At 46.5% G+C, this 14,161-nt stretch overlaps 1 protein-coding gene and 1 long non-coding RNA gene across 14 annotated transcripts in view; one reads left to right on the plus strand and one right to left on the minus strand.

Moving 5' to 3' along the window:
* MID2 (midline 2) overlaps positions 1–14,161 on the plus strand; it is a 465,133-nt gene that overhangs the window by 94,277 nt on the left and 356,695 nt on the right. The window lies entirely within an intron of this gene.
* LOC101953387 (uncharacterized) overlaps positions 9,003–14,161 on the minus strand; it is a 43,296-nt gene continuing 38,137 nt past the window's right edge. The window contains exon 3 of the long non-coding RNA XR_010590407.1: positions 9,003–11,052. This is a non-coding gene — a long non-coding RNA (uncharacterized LOC101953387). The remainder of the gene's footprint in view (positions 11,053–14,161) is intronic.

Genomic DNA, 14,161 nt, shown 5'->3' on the forward strand with positions numbered 1-14,161 from the left:
TGGCCTTTGTCTCTTTCCCGGGCCAGGAGGTCACCTGATCTCTTTGTTCTCCAACACCTTCAGTTGGCATCTTTGCAGGGGAGGGGCCCAGGCCATTAGTTGCCAGGAGACAGAGTGCCGGCCATTCTCTGTGCAGACAGTATGTTGCAGAGCCCAAGAAGGCCCCTGTGAATCATACACCCTGATCCCCCCCACCTAGATACCTAAGAAATGCATAGGGGAAACTGAGGCACCCACACAGTATTCAGAGAAAACATTAAGAACATTCCCACTTCGTCACAAGCCCATTCTATCTAATGTGAATTAGGTGCTGCCTTCTGGGCTTCTGTCAGGTTGCCAGTGCCGCCAGCAGTTGGATACCCTCATTCCTTACCATCAAAGTTCCTCTTCTGATCTAGGACTACAACAGACATGCTCCGTCCTTCCAGCATCCTGCTTTCAATGTTTTCCTTATTTCCTATTTGTGTGTGTATGTATCAAACATTCACGGCACCACATTTAATATCTCTCCATTGAAGATCTTTTTTTGTTACTTCATAAATAGGTTCCGAGGCCAGCAGTGCTAATATCTCAGATCTGCAGGAAGGGGATTATTCTACTTTGGAATTTAAGATTGCGGTTTCCAGGTCAAGTAGAGTATGAGTTTTCTATAAGGGGTGGAGAAACAGAACTTTTTTTTTTGAGCAGGGGATAAGAGCAGTCCCCGCCGGAATGCAGCTATTTCATTAGCGAACTAACAAGAAACAAAAAACACATCCAAGTTACTGGTGGGGGAAGGAAAAGTTTTGGCAGAAGTTGCTGCACTGCTAAATTAGAAATGAAAAATTTATGAGCGTGTTAAATTGTACAACTGCAGCAGCTCCAGATCATTAGGCATTAAATTCCTGGTTAACTTTATACCTTATGATGATTGACTTTTATACAGTGATTAGTTGGGTGGGAATAACTTGTGCACAAATGTTCCTTGCACCTCCCCTGCCTGAGCTTTAAACTCTTGTCACGTTGGCTGAGGCAGGCAGCACTCATGATTCTTGGGAAGGAGAGAAGCATTAGACGCTGGAAGTAAATAATTTCCTGCTCTAAAGGGCTTGCAGAAGAAATGGGGTGTGTAACAAGGGAAGGAATTCGTTATCTCTGCAGCGTGGTTTGTCTTTCTGCTGGGAGATCAGGAAGCACATTTCGCCTTCATTTAAACTATATTTTCAGTTGGCAGAGCCTAGTTGTTGTGTATCTTTGTGAACATTTTCTCTCTCGCATTTCAGATATGGTAGGCCAGCTGCCTCTGGTGAGTGCCAGGAAAATGATTTGCTGATTAAAACAGAAATCTCGAGATTCCATTGCTTCAGATGGGGTTTGTCCCCAAGCTCCCAAAGCAGAAAATGAACACACAGCATAAAATGAGCATTGTCTGCAGATGTCTAATTACCATTCCCTTTTTTCCTAATCACCCAAACCTGCCAAAACAAGATGCTACACACTGTAGATAGAACAGATCATTGTATCAGGAGTGTCCCTCTTCTTTTATCCATGCAGTGACGACAGCTCATCCATACCCGTTTTGATGATGTTTTTTTGTGATGTGCTCCCCTATGCTCTTCTTTCTTGCATGCATTAATCCACAGGGAAATAGCTAAGTGTTGTCACTTTAACACGTAATTGTTAGGCTTCAGCGTTAATGGCGTGTTGAGATGGGCAGGGTACTTTGCAGCTCTCAGAAGTATTGTTTCAGGCTGTCTGCAGATTCAGGCTGATGTCACTATGCACATGGGCCACAATTTGACCGTTTCTTTAAAATTGGGTTTCCGTCCTGCGGCTCTCTGTACCTCAGCAGGGGACACCTTATAAACCAGGGGTCGGCAACCTTTCAGAAGTGGTGTGCCGAGTCTTCATTTATTCACTCTAATTTAAGGTTTCATTTGCCAGTAATACATTTAAACGTTTTTAGAAGATCTCTTTCTATAAGTCTATAATATATAATTAAACTATTGTTGTATGTAAAGTAAATAAGGTTTTGAAAATGTTTAAGAAGCTTCATTTAAAATTAAATTAAAATGCAGAGGCCCCTGGACTGGTGGCAGTGTGAGTGCCACTGAAAATTAACTCGCGTGCCGCCTTCGGCATGCGTGCCATAGGTTGCCTACCCCTGTTATAAACGCACGTAGTCAATAGAAGGAAACCCTTTAAAGTACACTTTCCTTAATGCTGGGAAAAGGCACTGTCCTCAAGGCCCTGGAGACCAAAGAATTGTGTGTGTCCATAGAGCAGGCACTGTTTGGGCAGCACAAACTTTTCCCACATGGTGCCCCCTGCAGGGACCACCTGTAAGGGGAGAGGGGAAGTTCAGTCTCTAGTAGCCCTTGGCTAGGATGCCAAAATACATGCCTGTTTTGATGATTTTTTTTGTGACGTGTTGACCCGTGCAGTAGAACAGACCCAGCTTGTACCCCCAGCTCATGTCATAGAGATTATTCAGCATCCATCAGATCACTGGGCTAGATTTGAACCAGTTACCCAGGTGAAATGCTCTGCATTCCTGAGCCATCCAGGCCCATTGGTTGCTCCACCATTTAAACAATTAGCAGCTATATCAAAAGATTGATATTCCAGCCCTAAGTAGATGTTGTTTAATATTCAGGCTATATTCCCTCACTTGTATAATGAATATTCAGAGTGTGAATTAACAAAGCTGATTCTGATCTGTGTGCAATATGGAATGTCCTGATTTTATTATGGTGGGGCTCAGTAATTCAGCATGCATACTGTCACTTGGAAAATGGATCTGAGAAATATTCAGCATCTTTAGGTAATTTGGAGAATCATCTGTATAGTCTTTAGTGAGGGTAATGTGAATTTCTTACTAGGGGTAAGCTCTGAGATGCTGAATATTACTATTATTATCAAATTAGCCCCTTAAATAGGTTTACAAGTGTCATTAAGTGATTTTACCATGACAGATGACAGGCTTGTCTAAGTTTAATTTGAATATCACAGCAGTGTATAGTGGATGTAGATTTAGAAATTAATGTACAGGAGCAGTGCAGCTACCTATAAAAACCCTTTGCATTGGAAGTGGCCGTCGAACTAGAGAGAGCCCACCAATGAGGTTATGTGGTCCATCCGGTCTGGGCTAATGCAGGAGCGCGGCCCTGTCATGCATTTGCTAGTGCTTTGTGCTGTCTAGTTTTATCACAAACCATTGGGCTTCCAGAACCTTCACTGGAGAGACACAACACAGCCCCAACCCCCTCTTTCACAGGAAGCCTCATCTTATATTGGGAATACTTCCCCCCCCCCCTTCTTATTTTTAGCCTGTCACTCTTAGTTATCCCCATTGTAGCAGGAATTAGTGTGTGTGTCCTTCAAATGTGAGCAAACTGGTATGTCTCCCTCCCCTTCACACCCCAGACACCTTTTGTCATTGGTAGGCCATGTGTACACTAGTAATTACGCTGGCAAAATGTCTGTTGTTCAGGCATGTGAAAAATCACCATCCTGAGCGACAGAAGCTTTGCCCCCACAAGTGGTAGTGTGCACAGTGCTATGTCAGTGGGAAAGCAGCTCCCTCAGCAGACACAGCTACTGCCGCTCGTTGGGGGTGGTTTAATTATATCGATGGGAGAGCTTTCTCCTATTAGCATAATGTGGCTACACGAGAACTCTTACAGCGGCACAGCTGTATTGGTACAGCTGTGTCACACTGTAAGTGTAGACCTAGATTCCTTCAGTTGTTGTAATCCCTCTTCTTACATGAGCTCCTCCAACAGTGTGATCAGTTTTGTTGCTCTTCTCTGCACTTCGTCCAGTTTCTTAGTGTTCTGGTAACGGGGTGCTCAGAACTCAGCTCTGTGACCCGGGTCTCTCTCGAGCTCTGGAGATTGTCTCCCTGCTCTATGGAGTGGATCCATGTGGGAAAGCAAAGCACTTTCCTGGAAAAGGTTGGATTTCTCTCCAGGTGCTTATTGGACTCTCTGCAGCGGCGTACAAAAGCTCTTCTCATTCAATAATGGATTTATCCTCATGTGCCCCTGTGGAAGATTAGATGACTCATCCAAGATCACCAGGGAAATCTATGTCTGAGCTGGGAATTGAACCTGGGTCTCCTGAGAACTACCACAATCCCCAGTCCGTCCAACCCCCCTAAGCAGCAGTTCAGGGTCCTTGCACTAACCTACATTAGAACTTCACATCTATTGCAAGTTTGCCGCATTTGGCACAGTCCAGAGTGAGTGAACAAATTAAAAACCAAGAAAGTTGCAAACTGTAGCTTCTGTCTATTGATACCTCATTAGTCCCTTGGTGAATGGCCTGCAGTGTATTTTGTGTAGTACTGAAGACAGGGGACCTCATCATATGTCCATCTCCTATCTTCTGTGAGTTTTCTATGTAGGAATTATGAGGTGTGCAGGTGAATGAATTTCCAGCGGATGAGCAGCCTGCATAATGGACATATACTGAACTCTAGATGTTTAGCCTTTGGTAGTAACTGAATCCCAAATCTGAGTCCTGGGGCTGGCCATTGGGAGTCCCTTCAGGCTCAGGACTGGAGAAGTTTCAGGGCGGAATGAGAGGCTATTCTAGAAGTAGGGGGCAGTGCTGGGAGGATGAAGGTTGGCAGGATCAGGCTCTGTGGCTACATTCAAAATGCATTGGTATTTAGGCCCTGTAGTACACTGTGCAGGCATAGCAGAAGCAGGGTAAACTGGGGGCCGGGGGGAGGGGGGGAAGATACCAGGCAAGCACCAGAACTTGTCAGAAGGGAGTCAGAGCGGACCTAAAATGGCTGATGTCAGCATGTGGTGGCAGCTATCTCAGGTGTTTGCTGGGACTTTTCATTGGCTCTTGTAGAAGTTGGCTGCAGGTGTCAGGGTGCGAGAAGAGCCTTCCTCACGTTCCTTGTGAAAAGCTGCAGCTATGCGTGCTTCAGAGTGGGGTGTGGGCTTGTTCCATATCATTGGTGTGATGCATAGTTATGTGTGATAAAGCTGCTGCAAGGCCTAACCGTAGCAATAATTTTAAAATTAAGACTGGATTTTTTAAAAAAGGGTATGTGCTGGTTCCCCCAGGAATTATTTTGGGTAAATACTGTGGGCTGTATTAAAAGAGGTCAGACTGGGTGATCACAGTAGTTCCTTCTGGTCTTGGGATCTGTGACTAGCCAGGACCAGGTGCTTCCAAGGAAGGCATACCTCCCATCCCCCACATCCCAATGGACAAGTGTTTGAATAACCTGCCCACAAGAAAAGCTTCTTCCTAACCCCAGCCAGTCAGTCACTGGCATATGTCCTGAAGCATACCAGGTTTTCAGTCCCAGGTAAATTTCTATCCTTCCTGTCTGCGGATGTTCACATTCTACACATTGTACACGTGTCGGTCTAATGCTTCTTAGTACCTTGCGAAAGCTTTGGTCTCAGTAGTACCTTGTGGCAGTGAGTTCTGCAGATTAACTCAACAATGGGTAAAACATTTATTTCATGGCCTTGTGACTGATGGGTAGGAAATCAACCTGGGTCATGGGCCTGTGTTATACAGGATGATCTAATGCTCCTTTCTGGCCTTCAACTCTATGAATCATGGTGTTCACTTCCCAGGGGGTAGTTATGGGAGTGAGAAAAAAGGAGACCTCTCCAAAAAATGCTCGGAATGGCTTCATGAGCCCAAAGGAACTAGCTGCTGGATTAGGAAGGGGTTAACACTTGGAATGTCTTGCCAGGTTTAACGATGCGTTCTGGCAGGACCCAACTGAGAGGGCCAATTCAGGACCAATTGCTTAAAACAGGGCAGTTACAGCCCAAGGCTGGGATTTTTCCACCTCTAAGGCAAACCAAACCAGCCAGACAAAGAGGACTTTGGTTTCACTCCCACTGGCCTACCACAAGTCACACAAGCAATTCCCTTAGACACTCCAGTTACCCAGTATCACCACCAGTGCCACTCGTTATGGGGACAAATGATTATGAAAACCAATACCCCATTAAAAGAAAAAAAAAGCTTCTCCTGATCCCACAGGACCAAGCCCAAGGTCAATATACAAATCAGATCTTACCCACAAATTACGCTGTTGCCAATCCTTTAGAATCTAAAATCTAAAGATTTATTCATAAAAGGAAAAAGATGTAGATGAGAGCTAGAATTGGTTAAATGGAATCAATTACATACAGTAATGGCAAAGTTCTTGGTTTAGGCTTGTAGCAGTGATGGAATAAACTGCAGGTTCAAATCAAGTCTCTGGAGTACATCCCCAGCTGGGATGGGTCATCAGTCCTTTGTGTAGAGCTTCCATTCGTAGCAAAGTCCCTCCAGAGGTAAGAAGCAGGACTGAAGACAAGATGGAAACGAGGCATCAGCCTTTTATAGTCTTTTCCAGGTGTAAGAACACCTCTTTGTTCTTACTGTGGAAAATTACAGCAAAATGGAGTCTGGAGTCATATGGGCAAGTCCCTGCATACTTTGCTGAGTTACAAGGCGTATCTGCCTTCTCTCCATGGGTCAATTGTATAGCTGATGGTCCTTAATGGGCCATCAAGCAGGCTAGGCAGAGCTAACACCAACTTGTCTGGGATGTTTCCCAGAAGCATAGCATAAGTTTGAAATACAGATAGTATAGAGCCAATATTCACAACTTCAACTCCAAAACTGATACACACATATAGACAGCATAAACATAACCAGCAAACCATAACCTTATCTTAGACACCTCATTTGACCCCCTTTTTACAAGATTTGGTGCCACTACAGGACTTTGGTTGCAACCCTGTTCTATATGGTCCCAGATTATATCAATAATGTCACACCAGCTGTTCACTGAATAATACTTAGGGCCTGGGTCTATATGTCTGCAGCATATAGAGAGTTCAGGGGTTGGGATACGTTGTGACAGTGTACAAAGTGTTAAGAAAACATCAGCATGGTCTATGCAGTCAGCACAGGTGGCAGCACTGACTTATCTGCTGTGACCTAACTATGATTTAGTGATTGAACTAATTAGACAGCGGCCTGACCTATGCTTCCTTTAAAATTGTGTTCTAGCAATACCCCAGGGGATTTACATGGCTATCTTCCATTAATACTGATGGGAATTACATGCATAAATCTGAGTGCTCCCTGCAATGTTGCTTCTTTTCAATATGAATGTGCTTATCACCAGATAATGTGTAGAGGTTCACTCTGAATTTCCAAGGGTTTTGACCTCAGGGAATGGGCCAATGGGGCCTGACCTTTTGGGGCAATGTTAACCAGTTTACAGATTAAGATACTGGGGTGCTTTTGAAAATTTTACCAAGTCCCATTTTCAAAAGTAATTTAAGCACATTCGAGACTAAGGGCCAGATTACAAAGGTATTTAGGCACCTAAAAATGCAGATAAGTGCCTGGTGGGATTTACAGCAACACTTAAGTGAGTTAGGTGCCTGACTCCCATTGGCTTTCAATGGGAGTTAGGCACCAAACCTGCTTAGGCACTTTTTAAATCCCATGAGGCGTCTGGCTCCATCTTTTGGAGCCTTTGTGAATTGGGCCCTATGTCTTATTGAAAGCAAATTGGATTTAGGCTTTTGAAAATGAGACTTGGGTGCTTTTTGAAAATTGCACCATTATCAATACCAGCCTGTGCTTACCGCCTGCCGGGAAGAATCCCCCTTGCAAGGGGAGACGAGAACACTGATTACAAAAGCCTGAAGCATCAGTATGAGTTGTGTGACCCATGGAACTGTGGATCAGTGAGCTAATGCACCTGTTTTTAGGAATAAAGCTCTGTGTTCCTGTCTTTGCTACTTTGAGCAAAGTGATCCTGGAACGTGATGAATGGAAAAGATTCCGTTAAGAGGTGCTATCTCCCAGGAATGGGTTAGGTGTCTCGTTTCTGCTCCTGCCTATTGTGTTCCTTTTATCTGTCTGTCAGCCTTGCTTTCGGAGGACCACTCACTCTGCATGGGGTGCTGTGTGAAAAATGTTCTCTGGGAGACCGTTATAGCAGTGTTAGTGTGTTGCTTGGGGCGAGGATATGATAAGGTCTGTCTGCCTGCCTATCTTGCTAGAATTGCCAAAGGAGCACTCTATTAATCATTCCCTGAAGATAGCCCACAAACTCCTGCAATGCAGAGATACCTTGAGAACACAACACTAACAGTTTTTACAGGTCATGGCCACAGATCTTTTGGGCAAGTCTGTGTTGTTTTGACTTTCTTCCTCTTCTTCCTTCTCCTCTCCTGGTAACAGGGCTGTAATCTACCTCAGCTATGTACAGGGATCAAAAACACTCGACTTGAAGATCATGTCTTTCTAGTACAGTGGTTGAGCCAATGAAGTGCATCTCTGGCAAAGCTATATAGGTTCTGACACACTGCATTGTCTCCAGAGTGTGGATGCGCCGAGTGTCATCCCTGTTCATTGAGCTCTGGCCCTTCCAAGCAATTCAGGGTGGAGGCAGGTGTGGGCTGATTGAGGACAGCAGTGTTGGCCCAGATGGCAGACTTTTGCTTTCTGAAGGTGGCGGAGTCAAATATTACTTTTAGTCTGTGGAAAGTAATCTGATTAATCAGTTGCATCCAGCTGTGCATTGCAAGTAGAGCAATTAATGAATCCCGTTCGAACCCATCTGTGTGTGCTGAATGGGCGGAAGGAGAGGTGGCCAGAGATCATTTGACAGGTTATTTTTATTGGGTATGGCTCATTTGTGCTTGAATTTGGAAAACATGTGATTGCAGAGAACTAGCATTTCAGGTGACTCTCCATGTGCCCTTTAAGTAAGTTTCTTCTAAGGACAAGTAAATGTATTTATGAAAGGAAACGGAGTTCTTCTGACTCAACTCATTTGCACTTTGTGTAGCATGAGGGGTGTGGTTTCAAGTCTGTCTCAAGTTCAGTTGAGACAGATCACACAGTATTCTTTTCCTGTTGAGTAGTTCTGTTAGGTAAAAAAGCAAGTCCTCACTCACCTCTCCAGCACCCGAGTTCGTGCGGAGTTGGTATGGGCTCACAATCTGTCAGAGACCAGACACCAATTCGTTGATCAACAGGCTCACACTATCCTTAGCTTGAAAGGCTTCAGAGTAAGTGTGGCAAGTTTATTAGGGGTGAGCATCAATATTTATACACAGAAGTAAACAAAGTGATTAACAGATCATAATGGTCATGCATAATCAAACAAGATTCTACAGGATAAAACAGGTTAAAATGTAAATTCAAAAAGAGATAAGGGGAGATGGCTACTTAAGGGGAGGGGGGGTGTCATGAGTAGTTCGCAGGTCAGAGCTTTGATTAAAAGTTCAGACAGAGACATCAAGTCTGGGTTAAGTTTAAGCTCATCAAAAGTTCAGACTCAACATTCCTCCATTTGTAGCTTTGGGATAACTATTTACCAAAAGCTACACCCCATTTTAAGGAGCCAAGGGCCGCTTGGCAATTTCAGCCTGGGCCAACTCGAAGAGAGTAAGGCCCTTGGCTGAAGTAGGAAAAGAATAAACTGACTTACATGAGTCTATGAGGGAGGGGACACACTGAATACAGCAACACAGTATTATAAGGATTACTATGGCCCCAACAATACCCACCAAGAGTTTTTTAACCCACCCAAATCCAGGCAGCCAATTCCATAAGGCTCCCCACCAATCATAAGGTGGCTCATTATGTCTAAAGCCATTCGGTTTTGCAAAGCTAACTGGCCCAGCTGGGACATTTCCCCAGCCTGATTCTCAAATAGGGTCGCAGTTTCATTGGTTAAAGATTCTAGTAGTCCCTGTAGACGGATGACACCACCCCTCAAGCTAATGAGACCAGCCCACCGCTGCCACGACAAACCATCACGGATATTAATATCTCTGAAGGTTTCACGGATGTTACGAACGTGGGGAAAATGAGGGGGAGTGAGGGAGATGCGAGAAGGCGGTGTTAGCCATGCCAAATAACATGACCCTGCCCAATCAGGGGAGAGAAAGTAATAAGCTTTGGGCCCGCACACCCAGTATGTTCCATACAATGCGTTTCGGGTATTCCATTTCTCAAAGTAGGAGGTAACCCACCACCCGTTGGACCACTGTTCCCCTGGTAACGCAGAGGGGTCGTTGTGCGAACTGCAGAGGCACAATTTGGTAGTGGTGTTTTCAAAGGGCAGTGTAGTACTGCTTGAGCAGTTGTAGAAGGCAATCGTATGTCCCTTAGCAATTAGTTGGACACCCTCGTGATCTGAGCAGGGCTTCTTAAAAGCTGACTCTGAAGGCCTGCCCACCCATGAAAAAGTTGGATTGGGGTGAGGGATCCACATGTGGGATAAGTGGGATGCGCAAGGCTTGAAGCCAAGATTTTTACTAAAGGCGGTGCCATTAAAATACATGTTGCATTTACTTGTTCCCACAAAAGTTGACCCCTCTTCTTTAACAAAACACAGTGATCCTGTCTGATTGGTTACCCTGAGATATCTGTTAATTGGCACTCCTGTTTTGTCCCATGTAAGATTGTGTGGGACTGGATCTTTTACTCTAGCCGGTGGCATCCAAGTCATATTAGCAGTGGTCAGGGGAATGGGTGTGAAGGGGAGTCCCTGTTCTGCATTTACTGGAAATTGAGTACATACCCAGCAATTACTTCTATTTCCTAAAATACGAGTTTTAACCTCGTGGGAATATCTAATAAAAGCATTATCTTCATAAGCAGAAAATAAACGAAAAAGGCACAATAAAAAACATACAGTTGTCAGAATAAAAGGTCCTCTCATTTTTTCCGAGTCAATTTAAGTCTGATGTCTGAAAGAGGTAAGCTGGTCCACTGGTCGGAGGCAGTGTCCTCAGTGGTGGCAAGAGCTGCTGGTCCGTCACTGTGGTCCACTACGGCTGGCTTGACGTGGGAGTGGTGGATCCAGGATTTGCGTCCTTCCAGGAACACTGCAGTCTGGGTTGTTAAAAGAACCTGGTGGGGTCCAGTAAACCTCGGCTGGAGGGTGTCGCCACGAATGAACTTTTTGGCCCAGACGAAGTCCCCTGGTTGGAACGGGTGGATCTGTTCTTCCAGCAGCACGGTCTGGGAAAACTGCGAGGCTTTCCAAAGGGTACGGAGGCGAGCCTGTAGGGAGAGAAACTGGCACGCGGTCATATGATCCCCTCCCAATAGTGAAACATCAGCACGTGGTAGCGCCCCGCCTTTGCAAGGGGGGTGTCCATAGAGCAGTTCAAAGGGGGATAATCCCAATACACGGGTTGGGCGAGTACGAAGGTGAAACAGGACCAAGGGAAGTACCTGAGGCCACTTTAATCCTGTTTCCTGACAGTATTTAGCCAATGTAAACTTAAGCTCCCTATTCATACGCTCAACTTTCCCGCTAGACTGAGGGTGGTAGGGTGTATGAAAGGAGTGTGAAATGCCCAGTCCTTGTTCTAAACGGCCAAGGACATGACCAGTAAAGTGAGGTCCGCGATCTGAGTCAAGCACGAGAGGGATGCCAAAACTGGGTACAATGTCTCTAAGGAGAATCTTCGCCACTGTGGCAGCAGTACAATTAGCAGTAGGAAAAGCTTCGACCCAGGAAGTCAGAGGGCAAACCAAAACAAGGAGGTGCTTTTTCCCAAAAGCCTTTGGCATATCTGCAAAGTCAATTTGAAGATGTTGAAATGGAGCAGCAGGCGGAGGTCTTCCACCCTTAATTTTTTTAAGAGGCGGAGCAGGTCCATTACGCTGACATGTGCTGCATGCTTTCACTATTGACAGGCAGTAGGGTTGAATGCCTGGAGCATACCAAAAGCGAGCAATGGTGTCCACAAGGGCGTGCGTGCCGTAGTGACCCCCCTTATCATGGTGCCAGCGAACTGCCACGGGGTATGTGGAGCGAGGGAGGCAGGCTCGGCCATCCGGCATAAGCCAGGTCCCTTTGACCAGAGTGGCTCCGAGGCTTTCCCACGACTGTAGTTCAGCAGCGGGTACTGGTACGGGGTACGGTGGAGTAAAGGAGGAGGCTGCAATAGCCAACATGGGCATGGCTAAGGGTAAGACAGCAGCCGTCTTGGCGGAGGCGTCAGCCAGGGCATTCCCATGGGTGACGGGGCTATCATCTTTAGTATGGGCCCGGCAGTGAACTACAGCCAGGACCGAGGGTTCTTGGAGGGCGTCCAAAAGCTTGTGGATGAGGGGGAGGTGCTGAATGGGTTTACCGGCAGCTGTCTGGAAACCTCGAAACTTCCAGAGGTGGATGTGACAATGCACAACTCCAAAAGCATACTTGCTATCAGTAAAAATGGTAACGGTCTTACCAGCGGCCAACTGGCAAGCTCGGGCCAGGGCATAGAGTTCGGCGGCTTGGGCTCCCCAGTTGCCTGGCAGTGAGGCGGCCTCTTGAATGTCCCATTCAGAGGTGACTGCATAACCGGTGAAACGCTTGCCATCAACATAGAAGGAGCTTCCGTCCGAGAAGAGGATGCAATCAGGGTTGTCCAGTGGCACGTCAAACAGGTTGTCCCTTATCTGTAAGATGCTATAAACTACTTCCACACAGTCGTGCTGATCCTGGAGGACTGGCAGGTCAGGAAGCAAAGTAGCTAGATTAAGGGGCCCACACCTTTCAAAAATTAGGTTAGTGTCTTCTAAGAGTTCGGCCTCTAGCTGTTGCTGACGATTGGCCGAAAAGACTTGGGTTGTGCCCCTACGCAGAAGGGCTGACAAGGCATGAGAGGTCCAAACCGTGGTAAAATGACCCAGGGTCAGGCTCCTTGCCTTTGTGATCAGCAGGGCAGCTGCTGCCAGAGTCCGGGTGCAGGATGGGGTTCCCTGAGCAACAGGGTCGATCTGCTGAGAGTAAAAAGCAAGCGGGAAATGGTGGGGCCCGCTCAGCTGGGTAAGGACGCCACTAGCAATTCCGCCCCTCTCGTGGACAAAAAGGTGAAAGGGTTTGCTATAATTGGGGGGGGCGGAGAGACATGGAGGAGGCCACACTGTCCTTGAGTAACTGAAAGGCTTGGATTGTGTCCGGGGACCACTGCAAAGGGTCAGGAGCAAGGTTAGCAGTGAGTCGGTGGAGCGGTTTGCTTAACTCCCCGCAGGACGGTAACCAGGGGCGACAGAAGCCAATTAATCCTAAGAAACCTCGAAGTTGTTTCTTGGTGTTTGGCAGAGGGCAGTTTTGGATAGTCTTTATGCGAACTGGGTCCATTTGTCTTCCCTCTGGGGTTAACAGGAAGCCCAGATATCGGACCTTCTGTGAGACCCACTGAATCTTGTTAGGGTCTACCTTGTGGCCTCTGGTGTGTAGGTATAATAAAAGTGCCTTACCATCGATGCGGAGGGCAGCTTCTTCGTGATTACCTAATAGGATGTCATCTACGTATAGGACTAACGTGGATCCCTGCGGACTGGTGAAGCCTTCCAAGTCGTGGCGGAGGCATTGGCTGAAAATCGTGGGGCTGTCTCTGTAGCCTTGAGGAAGTCGTTGCCAGACATAACTTTGTCCCTTCCAGGTGAAACCAAAGAGATACTGAGAGTCTGGGTGCACAGGAATGCTGGAAAAGGCTGATTTTAAGTCAATAACAGTGAACCACTCAGCATCCCAGGGGATTTGGCTGATGATAGTAGCTGGATCAGGAACTACTGCATGAAGAGGGACCACATACTGATTAACAACCCGTAGATCCTGTACAAAGCGCCAACGAATAGGGTCTCCGTCCTTTTTAGGAGGCTTTTTGACAGGCAGTATAGGGGTGTTACAGGGGGTGCGCTGAGGGCGGACTAGCTTTTGTGCAATGAATCCCTCGATAATGGGGCGGATGCCCTCCAGGGCTTCCAACGACAGGGGGTATTGAGGGACTGACGGGGGGAGGGGGTTAAGGAGGGCTTCACTTGAATCCTTACTGGCTCTGCTGAAAGGAGCAGGCCAACATCAGTGTCAGAAATTCCCCAGAGGGTTAAAGACAAGTCAGTGAGGTCAGGGGAGAGAGATGGGGGGGTTTCCCAATTACCCTGAGTTGGGGCCAAATCTCCTAACACTGTCATCAATAATCCTACCCCTTCAGGAGTGCAGGTTAAAGTAGCCTCAAGCTTACAGAGTAAATCCCGGCCCATCAAAGGGATCGGACAAGCTGGGGAAAAAAGAAAACGGTGAGAAAAACATTTATCAGCATAAATAACATTTAGAGGCAAAGTGAGTCCCAGAGACTGTGGGTTGCCCTCCACCCCAGTTGCAGTTTTA

The sequence above is a fragment of the Chrysemys picta genome, chromosome 9 (assembly GCF_011386835.1).
Source record: "Chrysemys picta bellii isolate R12L10 chromosome 9, ASM1138683v2, whole genome shotgun sequence".
In the NCBI taxonomy this organism is placed as follows: Eukaryota; Metazoa; Chordata; order Testudines; family Emydidae; genus Chrysemys; species Chrysemys picta.